Below are 20,216 nucleotides of genomic sequence, written 5' to 3'. Positions count from 1 at the left end.
TTCGCCGCTCTCCCTGTCGTCCTCCCCAGTCCCCAGGGTGTTCTGCCGCCCTCCCTTGATTTTACAGGCAGGGGCCGGTGGGTGGTCACCTTTTAGTTTTCGTTTTTCCTTTTGCGTGGCAGATTGGGCTCGAAGTTTTTAGTAGTGGACATTTGACTTCGTGGGAAGTCTCTACTAGCTATGGGTGCTAAGCTGTCCACTGCCCAAAAGAGACTTATTATCCAAGTTGAGGGAATCCTTGTTGGGGGGGGAATTGTTTATGAAAAACCTGTTGTTGAAAAATTAATAAAATGGGTCTCTTCTGAGTTCCTGGAGGTTTCGCCTGACCTGATCAAAAATCCGGCCTTTTGGCAGAGGGTTAAAACTCGACTCTCGGAGTTGTTCAGGCCAGGCGACGCTTCCCTCATACAATTGGCCAGGCTTGTTGCCCAAATTAGAAAAATATTAAAAGAAGAAGGGAGCTCAGAACAGGCCACAGTTCGAGTTAAACGTTGCCCCAGTTCGGTTTCGCACCCCAGTTCGGTTTCCTCACCCTCTGTCCCGAATACCCCTTCCCGTACGCCCAAACTTAAAACCGGGATTCTGAAGGGGGCACCCCCCCAGACCAGCCAGGCGCAGGGAGTTCCATCATCCCCTGGCCCTCTCCAGAATACCCGGTCCCCCCGCCCCGAGAGTTCTGGCCAAACTCTCGGGGGCTCCTCGACTTGTCCTGCCTCCCCTGCTCCTGTCCCCAAACCCCAGAGTTATGTACCCCAGTTCGTTGAATCCCCAGTTTGCCCCGGGTCGCCTCTGGTTTCACAAGATGGCCGCGGCGTGGCCCAAAATGGAGGCGACCGCATGGTCGAGATGGCGGGAAAACCCCCATCCTCATCCCAGAATCCTTTTCTTCCAAGTTCCAACCCCTTCCTGCCTCTCGGCCACTCCCCTTTCCCCGCCCCTTCCCTCCCGACCTCCCCCCAGCTCCACCCTCTATCTGACCCCTCCCATCTCGTTTCCCCGCCTCCCTTTCCCATGATAGCTCCTCCCATCGTTCCTCCCACAATCCCGCCCCTTTCCCCGCCCACCGCTTGCCACTGTGCCCCGCCTCCTGCTCCCGCCTCCGGGGATGGCCCCTCGTTATCGGGCCACCCAGTCTCCCGCCACGCCCCCTCCTCCCCTTCTTCTGGTTCCCACGCCCCTCCCTCCGGTTCCCACGGGTCGGGGCCCGGGGGGGGGGGGGGCCAAGGGCCGGGAACCGGAGCCGGCCATGGTACCATCGGTGGCTCCGGTTGTTTACCAGCCAGAAGCGGGTGGGGGAGTGCGTCGCCAATGGGTCCCATTGAGTCATTCACAAATTAAGGAACTGGTCAAAGCCCAAAAGGAGTACGGCCGGGAGAGTGAATACTTCCGGGGAGTGTTGGAAGCAACACTCTCCGAAGCAGAGATCACCCCCTTCGATGTCCGGCGGCTTTTCACTTGCCTGCTGAATCCATCCGAGCGGGTAATGTGGGAAGCCGCCTGGAGGAGGGGGGTGACTGAAGCCCTCCCGAGCCTGTGGAGTCAACCCCAATCGGGAGTTGATTTCACAGGTCGCCCTTTGGCCATCGACCAGCTCCTGGGGACCGGGGACTGGGAAGATGGGCACTCCCAGGCGAGTACCCTTCCCCGGGAGGCTCTTAAAGCGTCGGCAGCTGCCGCAGAAAAAGCCTTTTTGTTGCTGCCGGGGGGCGCGCCCCCAACTGCCTTTTCTAGAATCTTTCAGGGTCCAGACGAGGCCTTCCTTGACTTCGTGGAGAAGTTGAGGAAGGCCATTGAACATCAGGTGTCGGACGAAGGAGCTAGAAGCACCATCTTGCGGGAGGTGGCGTCCTCAAATGCCAACCAGGCATGCAGGGATGCCATCCTCAGCCTGCCCCTCCACCCGGCACCGCAGATGGCCGATATGTTGGAAGTGTGCGCGCGCAAGGTCCCGCTATTGACCACCAGGGACAGCGAAAAGAGGAGGACTCAACCTCCCCGGGTCGCCGCGGCAGAAGAGCCCTCCACCGAGCAGGGTGTTGCAGCAGCTGTTTCATCGAAGTCCTCCGCACCCTGCCATTTGTGTGGGAGGACTGGACATTGGATGCCGGACTGCCCCCTACGGGCAGAATTTTACAAATTTAAAAGGGAGCAGGGACAGTTGGGGGCCAACCCCCCAAAAAACTAAAATCGGAGCGCAGTGCCCCCCTGCGCGCTGACAAAAATCAGGCGGGCCATTTATCATCATCGCGTAGGGGGAAGGGAGATCAGGGACCGCCGCCAACTAAATGTGACCAATACTTTCCGGACTTGACTTCTGTTTTACCAATTCAAACAAGACCTGTGCTAACGACCGCTTCTGCTTTTGCACCTTATAGGTTGCGGCTCTCGGAGGCTCTCCTCCTGAGGACCTCCGACTTTCAACTCGTTGCTGTCGACCCGGAGTGCCCAGGTAACTGGGGACGGATTCGCTGCAAGTATGTTGTGGTCGGTGATACTAAACACACACCACCAGCGGTGAACATTATCCCGGGCCTCTTACCATCGGACCCGGGGGTATTCGCCGTCGGCCTGCACTGTGTCCAGCCCCCCATCTTTTTGCCTAAAGGGCAGATTGTAGCTCAGGCAATCCCAGTGCCTGAAATAACCTGGGATTTACATCAAACATCAGAAAACACCACGCCGACCATCGCATGGGCCCAGGTTTTGGGGCACGAAAGACCTCGCCTCGATTGTTATATCACAAAAGGGGGGGAAGGCAAACAACTAAAAGGCCTGTTGGACACTGGGGCGGATGTCACGGTCATTCCTTCTCGGGAGTGGCCGTCGCATTGGGAGTTGCAAACCGCACCTGGACACGTCCGTGGTGTTGGGGGTTTACAATTGGCCAGACAATCTAAGAGCATCGTGCAAATCACGGGGCCGGATGGGCAATTGGCTTCTATACGCCCATTCGTTTTGGATTATACGGAGCCCCTGTGGGGGAGAGACCTCCTAGCCCAGTGGGGAGCCCGAATTGACCTTCCAGCGGCTCCCCAGGTTTTTCGGGCGGCGGTCACTGATGAGCGCCCTACCTGGAAGCTCAATTGGAAATCAGATAAGCCTGTCCAGGTAGTGCAGTGGCCGCTCAATAAACAGAAATTGGCGGCGCTCAGGGAGCTCGTTGAGGAGCAACTACTTAAGGGCAATATCGTGGAGACCACGTCACCGTGGAATTCTCCCGTGTTTGTCATCAAAAAGCCCAATAAGGACAAGTGGCGGCTCCTCCACGACCTCCGCCAAATCAACAACATTATAGAAGACATGGGGCCTCTCCAACCAGGGATGCCCTCCCCAACGATGCTCCCACAAAATTGGGAATTGGCTGTGATAGATATAAAGGATTGCTTTTTTCAAATTCCCCTCCACCCGGACGATGCCCCGCGTTTTGCGTTCACGGTTCCTTCCATCAACCGTGAGTCCCCAAGCAAGCGCTACCATTGGCGGGTTCTCCCGCAAGGCCTAAAGTGCAGCCCAGTGATCTGCCAATGGTACGTCGCTTCCTTGCTGTCCCCAATACGTGCAGTGGTAAACGATGCCATCATTTACCATTACATGGATGACATCCTGGTGTGTGCCCCGACCGCTGACATACTTGGCCACGCCCTTGACCTGACAGTCGATGCGCTGGTTGCTGCAGGGTTCGAGCTCCAGCAGGAAAAAATTCAAAGGGTGCCGCCTTGGAAGTATCTGGGTCTGGAGATTACTAAGAGGACCATTGTTCCTCAGAAATTGGCTATCATAACAACTATTAAAACCTTGGCGGATGTCCACCAGCTGTGTGGATCTTTGAATTGGGTAAGACCTTGGCTGGGCATACCAACAGAAGACCTGGCCCCCCTTTTCAATTTATTGAAAGGGGGAGAGGAGCAAAGTTCTCCCAGGACCCTTACCCCAGAGGCAAGGGTTGCACTGGAGAAAATCCAGAGACTCATTTCGGCTAGGCAGGCCCACCGTTGTCATCCGGGCCTGCCATTTAAATTCATTATTTGCGGCAAACTACCACACCTCCACGGGGTGATTTTTCAGTGGGACAACACCGTTAAAGGCAGGGACCGAGGCTCGAGTGACCCCCTCTTAATCATAGAGTGGGTGTTCCTCAGCCACCATCGGTCCAAGAGAATGACACAGCCCGCTGAACTGGTGGCAGAGTTGATCCGGAAAGCTAGGCTGAGGATCAGAGAGCTGGCAGGCGTTGATCTTGCGTGCATACACATTCCTCTTAAATTAAATTCGGGCCACCTAAAACAAAAGGTAATTGACAGCCTCCTGCAAACGAATACATCTTTGCAGTTCGCTCTGGACAGCTACCCCGGCCAAATTAGTGTTGATCGGCCGGCCCATAAATTATTCAATCAGGAATTTGTGTTATCTACAAAATCGATCCAGAGTAGAACCCCTCTAAAGGCAATGACCATTTTTACTGACGCGTCCGGAAGATCCCACAAGTCAGTCATGACTTGGAGGAATCCCCAAACTCGGGAGTGGGAGTCCGATGTCACCGAGGTTGAAGGTTCACCTCAAATTGCCAAGTTGGACGCAGTCGTCAGAGCCTTTGAGAGGTTCCCTGGACCTTTCAATTTAGTTACGGATTCAGCCTATGTAGCGGGTGTAGTGTCCAGAGCTGAAAATGCTGTGCTGCAGGAGGTGTCAAACCCAAAATTGTACGACTTGCTCTCCAAATTGGTTCAATTGGTCTCCCACCGAGAGCAACCCTTTTATGTCATGCACGTGAGATCACACACCGATTTGCCGGGGTTCATAGCGGAGGGCAACCGGCGTGCCGATGCCCTTGCCGCCCCTGTTCAAGCGGCCCCGCTCCCTGATCTCTTCAGTCAAGCCAAGATCAGCCACCAGTTGTTCCATCAGAATGCGCCTGGCCTGGTTCGGCAGTTCCATCTGACGCGCGAACAGGCCAAGGCCATTGTGGCTACATGTCCTCACTGCCAGTCCCACCAGCTCCCTTCCGTCCCTCTCGGAGCTAACCCCCGTGGTTTGTCCAGCTGCGAGGTGTGGCAGATGGACGTGACCCATTATCCATCATTCGGCCGCTTTAAGTTTGTACATGTCTCGGTGGATACTTTCTCTAGTGCTGTCTTTGCCTCTGCCCACACAGGTGAGAGGGCTGCAGATTGCAGGAAGCATATGCTTCAGGCATTCGCGGTCCTGGGCATCCCTAAGGTAATCAAAACAGATAACGGCCCAGCTTACAAATCCAAGGAACTGCGGAGCTTCCTGCAGCAATGGGGAATAGAACACAAGACCGGCATCCCCTATTCCCCGACAGGCCAAGCCGTGGTGGAGAGGACCCACCAGAGCCTTAAAAGGGTTTTGGAGCAACAGCATTCGGCAGTGAAGGTGGAGTCCCCTCACATCCGTCTCGCACGGGCGTTGTATACTATCAACTTTCTAAATTGCTCCTTTGAAAATCTCAACCCGCCCATAGTGCGACACTTCGGGAAGCACGAGGAGCTGCGACCTAGGGCCAGGCCCCCGGTCCTCATTAAGGATCCGGAGACCTGGAAAACGGAAGGGCCATTTGATCTCGTGACCTGGGGTAGGGGATACGCTTGCGTGTCCACTCCCTCAGGTCCGAGATGGATTCCATCAAAGTGGGTCAAGCCCTTCCGCCCTAAGCGGGGTGCAGGACCAGAACCGGTCCCACAGGTAGCAGAGGCGTGTTGGCGGCGGAAACGGAGGAACTGGTGGGCGAGCCACCATTGACCACGGTCCTGACCCCCCCCCTCTCAAGCCAGACCTTCTTAATTTATATTTCTGTTTCTTTTTAGTTGATCTCCCGCCTACATGGACCCGATGACCATCATTACCCTCCTGACAGTCCTCCTTATCGAGGCTGGGGACTGTCAGGATGGGCCGGGTCCATAGTTCGGTCCGTCTTATATTTTGTTTTAGTTATATTCGCAATTGTCATCGCCTGCTCCCTAATGTGGGGATTGGTTAAGAGACTTCTGCTGAATGCCTCAGCGGCCAACATAAACCATCTGGAGCTTTCAGATGTCGAGGAGGACCCTGCCTCGACTTCAGACTCTGAAAGCGTGAGCGGTGGAAGCCTGGACAACTGCCGCCTGATTATAAGGGACTGTTTGTTTTCTCCCTTCCTTTTCTTTTTAAAACAAAAAAGGGGGAGATGTTGTGGTTTGTGTTTGGTTTGTTCCGTTCCCCCCTCTCCTAGCTTGGCAAGTTGGTCTGGCTCAAACCCCCAGTTATGTCAATCACGGTTTTCCCCTCCTCATTTTCCCTCATTATCCCTTATTTGTCCTTGTATCCCCTCCCCAGGCCTTCTGCCAATCACCGGCACCCCGCCCCAAGTTCCAGAATCTTCCAGCTAGGGTGTCGAGTGATTGGCTGGTAGGCCTGGGCTCCTCCCCTGACCTATCCCCATTGATCCACACCACCCATCAGTCTTCAATGTATGCAAATTTTCGTTCTGTGATTGGTTTCTTGTGTACCCACCCCCTTCCCTGTAAAACCTGGTCCCCGGAGGGGCCCGGGGCTCCTCCTCCGCTCGCCACCTTTGGGTGGCCACCCTGCACTTCCCCTACCCTGGATTAAACCAAGTTAATTCACCCAGCAGAGGAGGGCCGTCTCTTTTCTTCACTCCTGCGGCGTGGTTGCTACAATATCGGTGACTGTTTCCTCTCACCCCACCCACGGTCGGCACATGCTTCTGGCTTCGTGCCAGGGGAGTGCCGGTGTAGCTGAAGGTGGCTGGACTCTCTAAATCCCTTCAGCCGGGCCCCCCTTAAAAACAGCCACAGCTTCACTTGTACTTTAGAGAAGCTTGAGAAAAAAAAATCCAAGTGTTGTAGCTAAAGAGGAAGGTTCCATTAACCAACAGAACAACAGAAATGCACAAGAGTCTCACTTGTGCAGCAGTGGAAACTATCCTGGTTTCTCTGTGTCATGGTTAAAAATGGCACTCCCCAATTTAGTGCTCCCACTGAGACCCTCCAAACTACACACCCTTCACTCACTTGATCCTCCTCCCTCTTCCCCCATGGCAGGATGGAGAGGAGAATTGGAACCACAAAAGGTAGATTGTGGGTTGAGAAAAGAACAATTTACTGGAAACAGCAATGACATATGGAAATTAACAATAACAGCAATAAAATTAATAACAAAGTTGTGCAAGAAACAAAGGATTTGCACGTGAGTTCTCACCCCTAACAATATCCAACCTCTCCCTCCACCATGCTACACCAACCCACAAGGGACCCCTTTCCCCATCCCTGGAAAATGACCTGAGGCGGTACAAAACAACTTCCAGGTACCATAGCCCCTTCTGGTTGTTGTCATCTTATTTCAAAAGTCCCATACCTTCTCAGTGATTTCTCATGGGCATCTCCTCACAGCACTGACTCCTTCTTCTACACAGCACAGCCAACAAACTCCAACTCCCTTCTCAACCACCTAAGCCACTCTTCTATAGCACTCATCATTATTGGACACAGCTGTGGCCTGTTAAGGGCAGGCCTGTTCCTAATCTTTGGTGATTAGTACAGCTGCAACTCCTCAGGTGTGAGATTACCTTCTGCACTATTCTCTTACATTCTATCCCTCCACACCTGACCACTACAAAAATTAATCCTGTCGTCCTGAACCAGGACACTCTGCTAAATGCATAATGAGATCAGGAGTATCTAGCTGTGCTTGCTTCCCTCAAATATTTAGTCAAAGGAATAGAAGCAAAAGCAATCATCTTAAGAGTGCAGTAACAACAAATGCATTTTTTTGTTGAAAAAAAAATATCAGGAAAAAGAAGGACTAGCCATATGATCTCTCAATAGAGATTCATATGGATGATATGAATGATCCATGGATCTACTGATCCACAGTTCACCACACTTTTGCCTTTGAGATGCCTCTGAGTAATTTCCTGCTGAGCAAAAAAGGATGGTTGAAAATACAGTGGGGTACTCACTCACAGGCAATATCTGGTCTACAGTAATGCTCATCCAGCTTTGTTAGGAAGCATTCCTCCAGATTTTCACATGCATATATTACATCAGCATATTCTATAGATCAATTTACACAGGACATTCACATGAAATTGTTTCCAAGATGAAAGCGACCAGGAGATGCTCTTTTAAAATTGGAGTACAGCCATCCAGTAATTTGGAGTCACCTCCTGTGAGAAGGTACATCCATCCCTACGTGTGCATGCATGAAAGGGTAAAAGAGCAGAGAGAGAACACTCCTTGCAAAACTGAAAATCTCCATGTTGAGGTGAGATGCATTGAAAAGTAAAATCTCCAACCTTACATGGTCTCTGAGCAACTGGGTCTAGTGGGAGGTGTCTCTGCCCATAGCAGGCAGTTGGAATGAGATGATCTTAAAGTCCAGATTTGGGCTATCCATTCTGCAAATCTACGAAGATTCTGTCATTATTTTAGATGAAATTATTTTGCAAGTTTTCCCTGTGAATCTTTTATAACATCACAAAAACTATTCTGTGCTGCTGAGGTTTTCAATATATGTATCATTAAAGATAAACACAAATATATATGCACATGCACATATATAAATGCCTACTTATACACATGGACATTTATAAAATATGCTTTAGCTTTCACTATTTCTGAATTTACACACAGATTTTGGAAAAAACACGAAAGAACATCTAATCGTGGCAATATTATTATTACACAAATTTTCAAGGAATACATGTTATTAGCAAATCTACCCAATTCTGACATGATTCCTCCATCATACTTCCTGTTTGACTATGACAATTAAGGCATACAAGAGGAACAGTTTAGTAACACTGATAACTACATTACCCAAGTAAAAGACAAAAAACCATGTTTGTTTGAAATTTCACTTTCTTTCACCTTTGAACTTGTCAGCTTTTAAATAATTTCCAAAGCAATGAAAGGGTGGTTTTAATTACATTAATATACAGGTTTGATGTTGATATATTAATATACAATTCAATTTTGAATGTATATGCAGTTTTCATACAAGCCGTATTCTGAAATGCACGGTAATATTTTAAACAAGTTTTATGCAGTTCATTTTTAATTCAGCCATGTATTCTCAAGTAAACAAGGTCAGAGACTTCATTTAAAAACAGCACCTGAACATATCTTTTAAAAAAGATATTATAAGATAGATGCTGCACAAGGTCTTCAAGAGGAGCAATATGGAGGGTTGGTAGTGGTGGGATTTTCTTTCAGGTTTGCACAAGTAGACTGTGCTACATCTCAAAGATGCAGCACTATAGAACCTATAGAAGGTGGGAGGGATCATTAGACCATCTGGCCTGATTCTCAGTTTCATCCAAATGTCCTGATGCTACAAGCATGCCTCACTCTTGCAAAAGTCAAAGTATGGGGCACTCATGGAAAGCAAGGTGGAGGTATAGATCATGCTCACCTGGCAGCTCTCCAGGGTCTGATCCTGTGTGGCAGACACGTGTAGATGTCCCCAGCAGCTGAACCTCTCTGCCCATAAAGTGACAGAACACCAACACACACCTAACCTTAGAGGGAAATATTTTTGCTGCCCTTAACATGGTTGATTACCATTGTCAGAAGCATGTGAGCTGGTCATGGCCATCAGGCATCTCAGAGAATGCTCAGTGTCAGCAGTGAGCTGCTCCATTCAATTTTATGCCTACAAAAAAATGCCACCTGCTTATCAAAGCAAGGTCAGGAAGCAGAGCTACTCTTAGCTCCCCAGTAGCATTCAGGCACCCACACACTCTAACAAAGTGACCTCCCCACCTCCAAACAGGCCAGCAGAGGAAGCTGAAATCTTAACACTCCCCTCAAAACTTTTGAGGCTTCCAACATAGGCAAAAAAAAAATAGTGCAACAGATTGTCAACCACAAGAAAGCACCTATAGTCTACATTGCTTCTACTGAACTCTGCCAAACCAATCCAGCTGCTGTGGGGCTAGAGGGTGAAGAACAGTTGTCTGCACCCTCTTTTGCTTCAGCAGTAGCACCCCAGCACTTCAGCCCAGCCCCTTTTGTCCAAGCACACTGCTAGCAGACACAGGATTTCCCAGTTCTGGGAAGAAAAATAAACAAGAGCCCTCCTTGGATGGTGTAGTATATGGTAGAAATAATTCATGCTATATATGTATAAAATATTGTAAAAGTCCAAGGTTATGTCTTTGACCACTCTGGCTGGGAGCAGAGTCCTATTTTTATTCAATTAGTTCCCAGACAGCGCTAAGAAAATATCAGATCTGTTACCGTATGAATGGGACAGTCCCGGGCCATCAGTCCCGGGCCATCATCGATGACTTCCCTGGCATCTACACCTGGGAGATAGCATCTAAACCCTCCTGGACCATGACTAATGGAATGTCTCATCTACTCACAAGACCTGCACCTGGAATGATTATGGCTGCCGTGCTCAGGAACTGGCGAACTGGTGTCACCCTGCTACATGTGAATACAGACTTTGCCTAGATGCTCAGACATTTTGTCTGGACCCTTGGACCTACCTTTGTCTGTTTCTGCACAGGTATGGATCCGGTTCTACATGTGAAGAGACACAAAAAAATGGTCAGTCATCTCTGCCTCAGGCAGAATAAACTGTATATAAGGGGGCTGCTCGGAACACTTGGGGTGAACCACTGGGGAAACGCTGGCACTTGGTCAGTCGGATCCTGGTTCACCCAGTGCCAAAACCCGGGTTCGACGCTGCCCGAGGCTGTGGTGGTCTTTCAAAATTATATTTTTTGTTAACGATCTAATAAATCTTTGTTAAATTTTTTTATAAATTTGGCTACTGATTTGATAATTTATAACAATAGTGTGGCGGGAGACTAACGCAGAGGTGCCACGTCAGCAGCTGCTGCCTCCATAAAACCACTGATCACAGAGTGAGTTTGGTCCTGAGGGGGTGCCAGCTCTCCACTGTGCACCTCTGCAATGCAGTTTTGGGATTGGGTGCCTGCCTGTAGCCAAATGGGATCAGCATTAATTTAATAGAACACAACTGTTTTGATTTCAAGAAGATCCCTTTCAATAAGTTCCAAGGGAATCTGGCCTTATTTCAGATTATGTTTTGCTTATTCTAGCTCTTCCTGGCGAAGGAATTTCTAACTAAGCCATTGTAAATTTGTTTTCTTCCCTAGATACATTAGTACTTCAAACCCAGCCGAAGACAATAATAGCTAAAGTATATAGATTTAACAACTGAACTCCACCCAAGCTTTTGTTTTAGTGTGCTACTCAGACCTTACCCATTCCTTGGTCTTTGTGTAGACTTCTCTCATCAGCATTTGAATACACACAGAGAAAAAAGGAAAAGCAAACAAAATAAACATAACTGGAGACAAGAATGTCAGGGTGTAAATAGAAGAAAATGCTTAATTTTAGATACGCGCTTGGCTCAGTGTGCTAATCTGCTGTTCAGGAACACTCACTCACTGTTAGCCCTGGTGCTTCAAACGCCTCTCCGGACAAGGCTCCTTGCTCTGTGAGCACAGGGGTGGCAGAATGAGGCCTCCATGATTTATCCACCTTCCTTGTGGAGCCGCCACAAAAATCCGCACAAGTTGCATTGTTCTCCTTGCGTAGGCATGACTGGGATTGGTCAAAAGTGGTGATACATTGATGCAATTAAAGTGCTCATCTGCACCTCTGACCAGCTAATTAGGCTGGAGACACATTAATTAGGCTGTTGAGCTGAACAGCAGCTTGGGAGCTGCTTGCCTGGCACAGAGAATTGTCCTGGCTTTCTAACCAGGTCAGAAGTGGATGGAAACACTGGTTTGTTTACTTAGTTGTGTGTTTTGATTCCCCTGGATATGCCCTAAATTACTGCCTCCACATTTTTGGTTGAGTTGTTTGGGTTGGTTTTGTTTTGTAGCTCTTCTCAAATACAGGTAGGACAGAGAGCTGGGGGTTACTGAGTGAAGGAGACACCTCATTTGTTGAAGTCTAGGGATTCTGGTTTGTCCTGGACACAAAAGACTTGGAGATTAGACTGTGATCCAGATGCCTCAGCAGCAAAAGTTATATATAAAGCTGATGAAAGACTCAAATTAATTTGTATGAGTTTGGAGGCTTGACATTTGGGTAACAGATTGTGTCAGAGTGAAAATTGCTGAATATACTTTGTGAGCCACACCACTGTATTTATTCTACTAATATATTTTTCAGCCATGCCAGGGAACACAACCAACACCCTTCTTCTCAGTAAGGTTTCCTGAAGGATTAATTTGACCCACTGCATTTTGCAGGCAGACACTGTCCTGGCAGCCTTCCAACAACAGTTCCACAGCTCTCATCTTGTGGCAGGTGAGAGAAGCACAGAATGAAAAAATAATCCAAGCAAGAGCCCCAGGCCAGGATAGTGCAGGCAATAATCTAAGCCCAGCTCAGGGTGTGTGCAAATCAGCCAGTCAGTTCTGTGCCTTCCAGTCAGGGCTTCATAAATTCATTTGCATCCACCCCTCCAACCTATTTGCTTCGTTCCCCCTCCCTAGTGCCACCAAGGGTCCTGTGCTACATCTTCAAACACAGACAGCACCTAAAACACCAATAAAACACTACAGCCTTACTGTTCCCACTCCAAGGTCAACTTACAAGCATGCCCATTTGAAGAGGCAGAGGCAATCACTCTAATGTAGCCACAAGGTGAAATGAGGAACCGGCTCTTAGCTAGGTAAATTGTTGTGATATCATCATCAAGCCCAGCGAAGGAAGAAAGCAAAGCAATGGACATCATCAAGGTTAGGAAGACTGTATTCAGGCATTAAAAACACAAAGCAATAAACTCACTTCAGTGAAACTTAAAACTGCCACAGATAACAAACAGCAGACAGCAAATCAGTCCTTCAGATACCAGGAGAAACTTCTGAAAAGCAGTCATTAATTTGGCTACTGTGATGAATTCCTCCATGGTGAAAGCAACAACCCACTTCACTGCTTCACTGATTCATTGCCTGGGAAGCCATGAAGAACACTGTGATAATTTAACCTGTCGTTCTGTGTAAGACTTCAGCTACCAGCAATCTTTTATAATGCCTTCAGCTGGTAGGAAAGGGGTGGTTTTGATGAAGCAACATTTTTCATACCTTTGTGTGCAGCTGTTGCCTCACTCCATTTCTTGTAGGAAGCCACCTCCCACCTTCCTGCACTGGCAATGGGGAGGAAGCCCAGCAACAGAATCACTACAACTGGGCCTATTTTGCTTTCCTTTTGTACTCAGAGAAATAGAGACACATCCCACCAAAAGACGAGCTCAGCAGAGCAAACCTGCCTGTTACACCAACAGGGAACTGGTTACAGCTGCCAGATGCTCACAGCTTTGCACAGTGACATATGCAACTCTCACACTGGAGACGCAGCTCTTGATTCCAGCATTGCAGTCTGGGACAGACAAGTGCAGGGTTCAGGGTAGTCTGCATCTCCTAATGGTTATTCAACCCCTAGTTAAGGCTAGTCCTTCCTTCCTTCCTCCCTTCCCATACTCCATCTGTCTGAAGCAGTAACTGCTGACACACAATTTTTGCTCCCCAGATATGTTTTCACTGCTGAGCACTCTTTAAGCTATTCTGGATAGCTCAGTGTCATATAAAAGGGCTTTACTCTGTGAAGCAATGTATCAAGTCTTTGGACAAATCTGCCTTATATAAGACTTACACAAGTGAAAATACCAAATGCCCTTATGTCAAGCTTTACTCAGAAGTCCTATTTGGTATTATTTGGTTTAAAGACACTGGAAATGTCCACTATGCCTACCTGTTGATGGCACAGGGGAAAAAAAATACATCGCTATTTGAGAATATTTCCATCTGGCTTTGGAATTAACAGCTGTACTGGATCCTGAAATTTCTTCATCTGTTAGACCACTATCTACTGAATACCCATATTTCATGCCAATTATAAGTCCCCCTCAGGCCTTTTTTCCCTTAACCACTTTAATTTTTCACTAGTGAAATTGCCTCTTTCACTCTCTACCTGTTCTGTTTGGCTAAAAGCTCTTCTGGCCTTCAACAAAATTTCCTCTCCTCCATAGATTGTATCTCTCTTACTCTCTCAGTATTCCAAGTGGCATGACTAAGTCATCTGTACCTAGTTTTGATGTTGGCTACAGCCTTGAAGAAGGGGAGCTCATAGGTACAATAATTTATTAATTTCCTGTTTATTGCTTCAAGTAATAGAACATTACCTCACCTAACCTAACTTACACTCTTAATTCTTCCCAGCTAAACCAACCGTATCTACTATGCTATCATAAATGACAGAGAATGCTATCATCTTATTGCAAAAGTTCCATACTTTCTGGGTGAGTTCTCATGGGCATCTCCTCACAGCACTGACTCCTTCTTCTTCACAGCACAGCCAACAAACTCCAACTCCCTTCTCAACCAGATAACCCATTCTTTCGTAGCACTCATCCTCATTGGACACAGCTGTGGCCTATTAAGGGCAGGCCTGTTCCTAATATTTGGTGATTAGTACAGCTGCAACTCCTCAGGGGTGAGATTACCTTCTGCACTATCTTTATTTTCTTACATTCTATTCCCCCACAAGAGCACTGTATAGTTTTGCCTTGCTTTTGATACTAAAAACCAGTCAAACACATCATTATAGGCATTTCCTTTTGATGATGTGCCTCTACAGTTCTGCCAATTGGTATCTGTCCCCATCTCAGTGAAATTACTTAGTTGTTTAAAGTGATGTCATGAAAGCTCTGTTATGACTCTACTGATGAAGAGATTCAGCTTCTGGTGACTGCAAAACTCCACTTGCCTTGGACTGTATATTGGCAACCATATAAATTCATCACTCAAGACTAAAATATATGTATAAATTCCTAGAAGAGAGTGCATTTCAAAGGAAAAGGAATTGCATTAAAAGAAGCAAATATAAAATCTAATTTCCTGTACTGTCTCACTGTTCACTGCAAGTTTCAATTTGCGTTTTTCTTCTACTTGGGTCTTTTATTGGGGGTCATCCCCCACATGGTCTTCATAATGAGATTCAAGTACACACTCCAGCTTTTTCAAATATTTGGTACTAAGAGGATCTGTCTCTCTCTTCCCTCTGCTCTTCTACTTAGACGTCATCAAAATAGAAATTTAATTATCTTTTCGATAGGTATCACTGCACTAAATTTGGGTTGCGAGGTCAGTGGAAAGGGACACACACACAGAGTATGTGGGGACATGTCTCATTTCCATAGGAAATCAGCCTTTATAAAATGGAAGATTTACAAGGAAAATAAGCTGTACTTCTGTTCAGAATAACACTGACTTGAAACTTCAGAGATTGGTGAACATAAAAAGTTATCTGTTTCTGTATCTATTTCTATTGGTCTTCACTCTGGGTGTTGCAATTCCTCAGGGGTCCTCTGAAGTCACTGGATTTACATTCATTAATACCAGTAGTGCATTAATTCCATATTTGTAAGGATGTATACAAGTTAAGGAGGTAAGAGAGCATCTCTAGATCTACACACATGAGTATAGACACGAGTGTGCATGAGCACATGTGCACTCAGGCATCACAGAGTATTCATAGCAGCTCCTGTCCCAAAGGACAGAGATTTCACCTAAGCCAAGACCAAAGTTGTACCAAACTTGAAAAGGTAGAGCTGGCCAAGGAAAGGGAAGTGCAAACCATTTTTCTCCCTCTCTTTCACAAGCCTACAATAGTGGCTTTCTGATGGACCACTTGAATGTCACCTCCACCCACCTGAAACTTGGCTGAGGATCTCAGTCTTTCTTAATTACTGCGCAACTCTATTAAAGCTCTCAGTGGAACTGATGAGTGAATGTCCCGGCCAATTTTACTTCTTGTATTTTAAAAAAAGCACACACCAGTCTGTTGAAAATAATTTTTAGGAATTTTAATCATAGCAAATGTGTCTGAACCATTCTCATTAAAGCAGCATTTCCACCTATACAGAAGACAAGACTACAGAGGTTGACCTGCAAAAGTAACATGTATTAAAACAGGGGCAGGAAGAAGGGGGTGGTTAAAAACTGAGCAGTATTTGAGACATCCTTCTAGGGCAGACAAAGCAAGCAAAGAATGCTTCTCCAGACATTCTGATTTATTCAGCACTTTGATGTCACACTTATAAATTAAATATTTGGCAAGGTTTTGAGATGGTGGCCCTGCAGGTCCTGTATCTATAGAGGATGGTTGGCCCTTGACAAGAAAAAAAAGGAGAAATTATATAAAATCAAGTGATACATGTTCTTGTCTCTGGAACACATCAAGGTCTTTAGTTCACAGCCACTGAACACTGCCAGTCTGCTTATTTAGCTAGAATATAATTAATGAGTACTGGGGAGGGAGCCTAGGGAAGGCAAGGGACCATGTACAACAGTGTAAAACAAGGAGCAGAGACAGTGCTAGTGCTCTAGGAGAGCCATGTAATACCTGCGTGCCTGAGGCTAGACTCAACCTTCCAGTTTCTGGTGCAACTATTCTCAAAATAAGAGACAAGCCTTGTTTTAATTAACATACTGAGTATGTGAATAGAGACACACATCTTCAAAGCTGGCACAGAGATAGAGAACTAGCTCTCACTTCAAAGCTGTGCTGAGGACACTTCAGCTGACATAAGGACTCTTCAGTATTTTTCCTTTGCCTTTTTGTTTTAACACCTGTCAAAGTTTATTTGCCTTCACCAAAAAAAGAAAACCACACCCCAACCATCCTCACTCCTCCCTACCTCCCCGAGTAATACAGAAACCTTTGCTAATGGGGACAGTGCAAAGACAGGCCCTGTGGGATGGGCTTTTCATGTCTGCTTTAGGTTACAGTTCACTTGCAATGTCTTTGGAGCAATCAGGGATACTGTAGCTGAAGTAATTTAAACGGATACCAACTGCAAGCCGCTCAAAATACACATTGGGAAGCTGTCAAGCAGCACCCCGAGAGAATCCATGTGTGTGCAGCCAGTCCTGCCCTCCTGCTGCTGCCCTGTGCTGCACTAGCCTGCTGGTTTTGAAGCACAGGAAAAATACCTGACTGCAAGGACTGTCACTGCTCCCTCTGCTCTTTCCAGCAACCACCAACCACATCGGCTCGCTCCTGGGACTTAAAATTTTTTTTCTTCTCGGAGGTCCTCTGCTTAGCAAGGTTCAGACTCCAAAACAGGAAGCCCAATGGGATTCATTAGAAGCATAGCTGAAATTCAGGGGCACCTCTGTTTTCTCCCAATAGAGTTTAAATAGATACAGAACAGATGGTATAAACGTGGTCTGCATGAAGAACAGCTTTACTCTTCTTTTTGTTTTTCTTAGTGCCTGTTTTTGTTTTTTCAAAAAAAATTATAGGCAAAAAAAAAGGGTGAAGGAGGAGGGGAAGAATGAGAAATACTTTTTAGAGGCTATGCCAAAAAGAATCTGAGCAGCACATTAACCCTCAGCGCAGCATCAGACACAGTGCCCTGCCACGAGGGAGGTTGCTTTTGGACTTTCCTCACCTGAAGCTTACTAGAAGAGCAGCTCCTCCAGTTTGCAGAGCACCTCATGGCCAGAAGAGCTTCAAATTTCTGTTAACTTAGAAAGCTGAAGGAATCTAGCAGAATTTTACAGTTTCTTTTAAAGCTTAAAAGTCCTGCCTACAACAGAAGAATCCTATGCTCTTACCAGAGAGATCATGTTGGACCATTCCAGCAAGGAGCATTATCTGAGATATGTACTTATAGGGCCATTGTTTCAAGAGATTTGTGGTGGGTCACATCCCATGAGCTGGTTCAACACCCATCCCAAGACACCTCCTTCCTCTGGGCCACTAAGCAAGAACAGCAGGGTGAGACAGAGCCTGGACAATTTAACCAAATTTCCATTTCCTTTAGCAAAACCTGAGTCATTGACCAAATCAAGCATTTAAGAATCTCTTAAGGAGGTGGATAACTCGCCCTCAAAAATTTTAAATGTCTCCCTATCAAAGGCTGGTTGTTTTAGATCCATAAAGTTAGGACAGCCACTGCATCTAAGACATATGACAGATCCTCAGAGCCCAAGGCAGCTAACAGCTCCAAATGAGGTATAAGACTCAAGTTTGGTCTCAGAGAAGTGACAGTCACAACTAATTCCACATGCCGTGCTCTCTGTACTCGATAGCCAGAAAGCCCAGACTCTGCACATTTCAGCAGGCATTTTAATCTTAATAGGCAGCACGTGACATTTCATTAAGATTTTGGTGCTACTGCAGTGTTCAGCTGTTAGGAGGCTCCTGAGGTTTTACAAAACAGAAGCATATACACACATTTTGAAACTCAGCAGATCTAATCCAAGCCATGAATATGGATTTTCTTTTTCCTTATCTCCCTCCCTCATCAAAGGAAGTAGAATTGCAAAATTAATGTCACTGATACACTAAACCAAAAAGAAAAAAACCACCCTAAAACCCATCAATGAAACAAAAAAAAAAATCATCCATTCATGTTAATAAATGATCCATTCTTAAAAATCAGATTGTGCAAATAATCTCTAGTCTCCAAGTTTCTTTATCTTGTTCTGCTATTGCTTTTTTCAAAAATATTTAGGCTATATTAAAGAAACAATAATCCAAAATACTTATTTCTAAAGGACCTATGATAATAACAGCAGATAATGGGGTATTGCAAATAGAACTTGGGAGCCCTGGAGATGTTCCTGCTTCTGTGAAGATTTTGTTACCAGTTTCATCACTGAAAATGCAGTAGAAATTTGCAGTCATTCATACAAAGGTAAGTTTCTCCTTGCAAGTCTGTAGGGAAATAGGATAGTCCAAACAAAGGGCTGAAGAAGAGGAAACGGGAGACAGCACGCTCCTAAGGAAGCAGCACAAAGGGATTTTTAGGCTGCTTGTTACAAGGGACCAAAGAAAGAACCCCAACCCAAAGATGTCAAGCATCAGCAATAACAGACAGTATCTATGGTATTAAAAAATATCCTCGTTTATGCACTACTCCTGACATTTCTCTCTATCCCAAGGGTTTGCTGGAGTTGCTGAATGCTTGTTCTGCCTGGATGGCTGCCAAAAGACATTCAGTGTTGCAATCCTTTGTTTATCACAAAACCACAATCTTTGCTGGTAACATTTTACAACTCTTATCACGCTGTTCAATCCAGCTACAACTGTCCAAATCTTGTCTTCTCTAAACCAGGGGAGGTCAAAAAGAAAGAACACACTATATATCCATTGCAGTTAGCTGGTTTAGCAAATAAAACCATTAAGCAGGGCTTCTGTTTTATCAACCTGTAGGTTTAGCAAATCCCCTCAGCATTTCAGCATAGCAGAAAAGAAGTGATTAGAATTCAGTTTATTTCTCCCAAGCTTTTTAAACCATCATTGTTCTGGATTCCTAAGGTGGGTTTTGGTGTGGGCTTGAACTGCAAGGTTGTGGGGCTTTCTACCATAAATTAAGAATGCTCAGCTATGTTGCAATAAGCAATTAAAAACAGAAGCTACAGAAATAAGTTTTTAGACTCAGATGCTTGAAAACAGGTGCCTTGGGGTATTAAAGAGCCTCTCCTAGTCAATATACTTTCAAATTTCAAAATAAAGCCTTCCCCAAAGCAAAGCTTTTTACTTCAAACATTCCTTAAGAAATGTGCAGACTAGCCAAGCATCAAGAACATATGTGAATGTGAATATGTGAATGTGAAGTCCACCTCTGTTCAAGAAAGTATTTAATCATCTGTGACTGAATCCCTTTGGCTTCCTCGGATTTAGTACTTCAGTGCTTTCTCAGCATATTTTCTGAATTGTGTCCTGAGTATTTAAACACATTCCGTAAGCATATCTTCAAGAAATATCTGTAACCATTATTCAAAAAAATTTAAGTGAGAAATTATTAATTTGCAATTCAATCAGCAAATTGGCCATACTTGGGAAGTGATCTCCCTGTTATGCTCATAGCCAGCCCCATGTGTCTACCACATGACAGACTGCTTTGACAGTCTTGTAAGAGTCACCACTGTTTTTAAAATTCTTCAGTGAGATCATACACTTACAATGACACCTGAATTCAAAACATCTTGCAGAAGATTATTTTCCCCCCTCCTCCCCCAACTCCTCCATCTTGAGGCACATCCATATGCAAATCCCAGTAGTACAGATCAAGTCAGGGCATGCAGGCACCTATAGGGCAATGCTTCCCAAACTGATGAGTGCAGTGACAACACACACTCATCTTTTCGTAACTCTCAAAATAGGAAAAAATAACCTTCAGCCTGAAACCAC

Source organism: Molothrus aeneus, chromosome 1, assembly GCF_037042795.1.
Source record: "Molothrus aeneus isolate 106 chromosome 1, BPBGC_Maene_1.0, whole genome shotgun sequence".
Lineage (NCBI taxonomy): Eukaryota > Metazoa > Chordata > Aves > Passeriformes > Icteridae > Molothrus > Molothrus aeneus.
Note: the sequence above shows the minus strand (reverse complement) of the source record.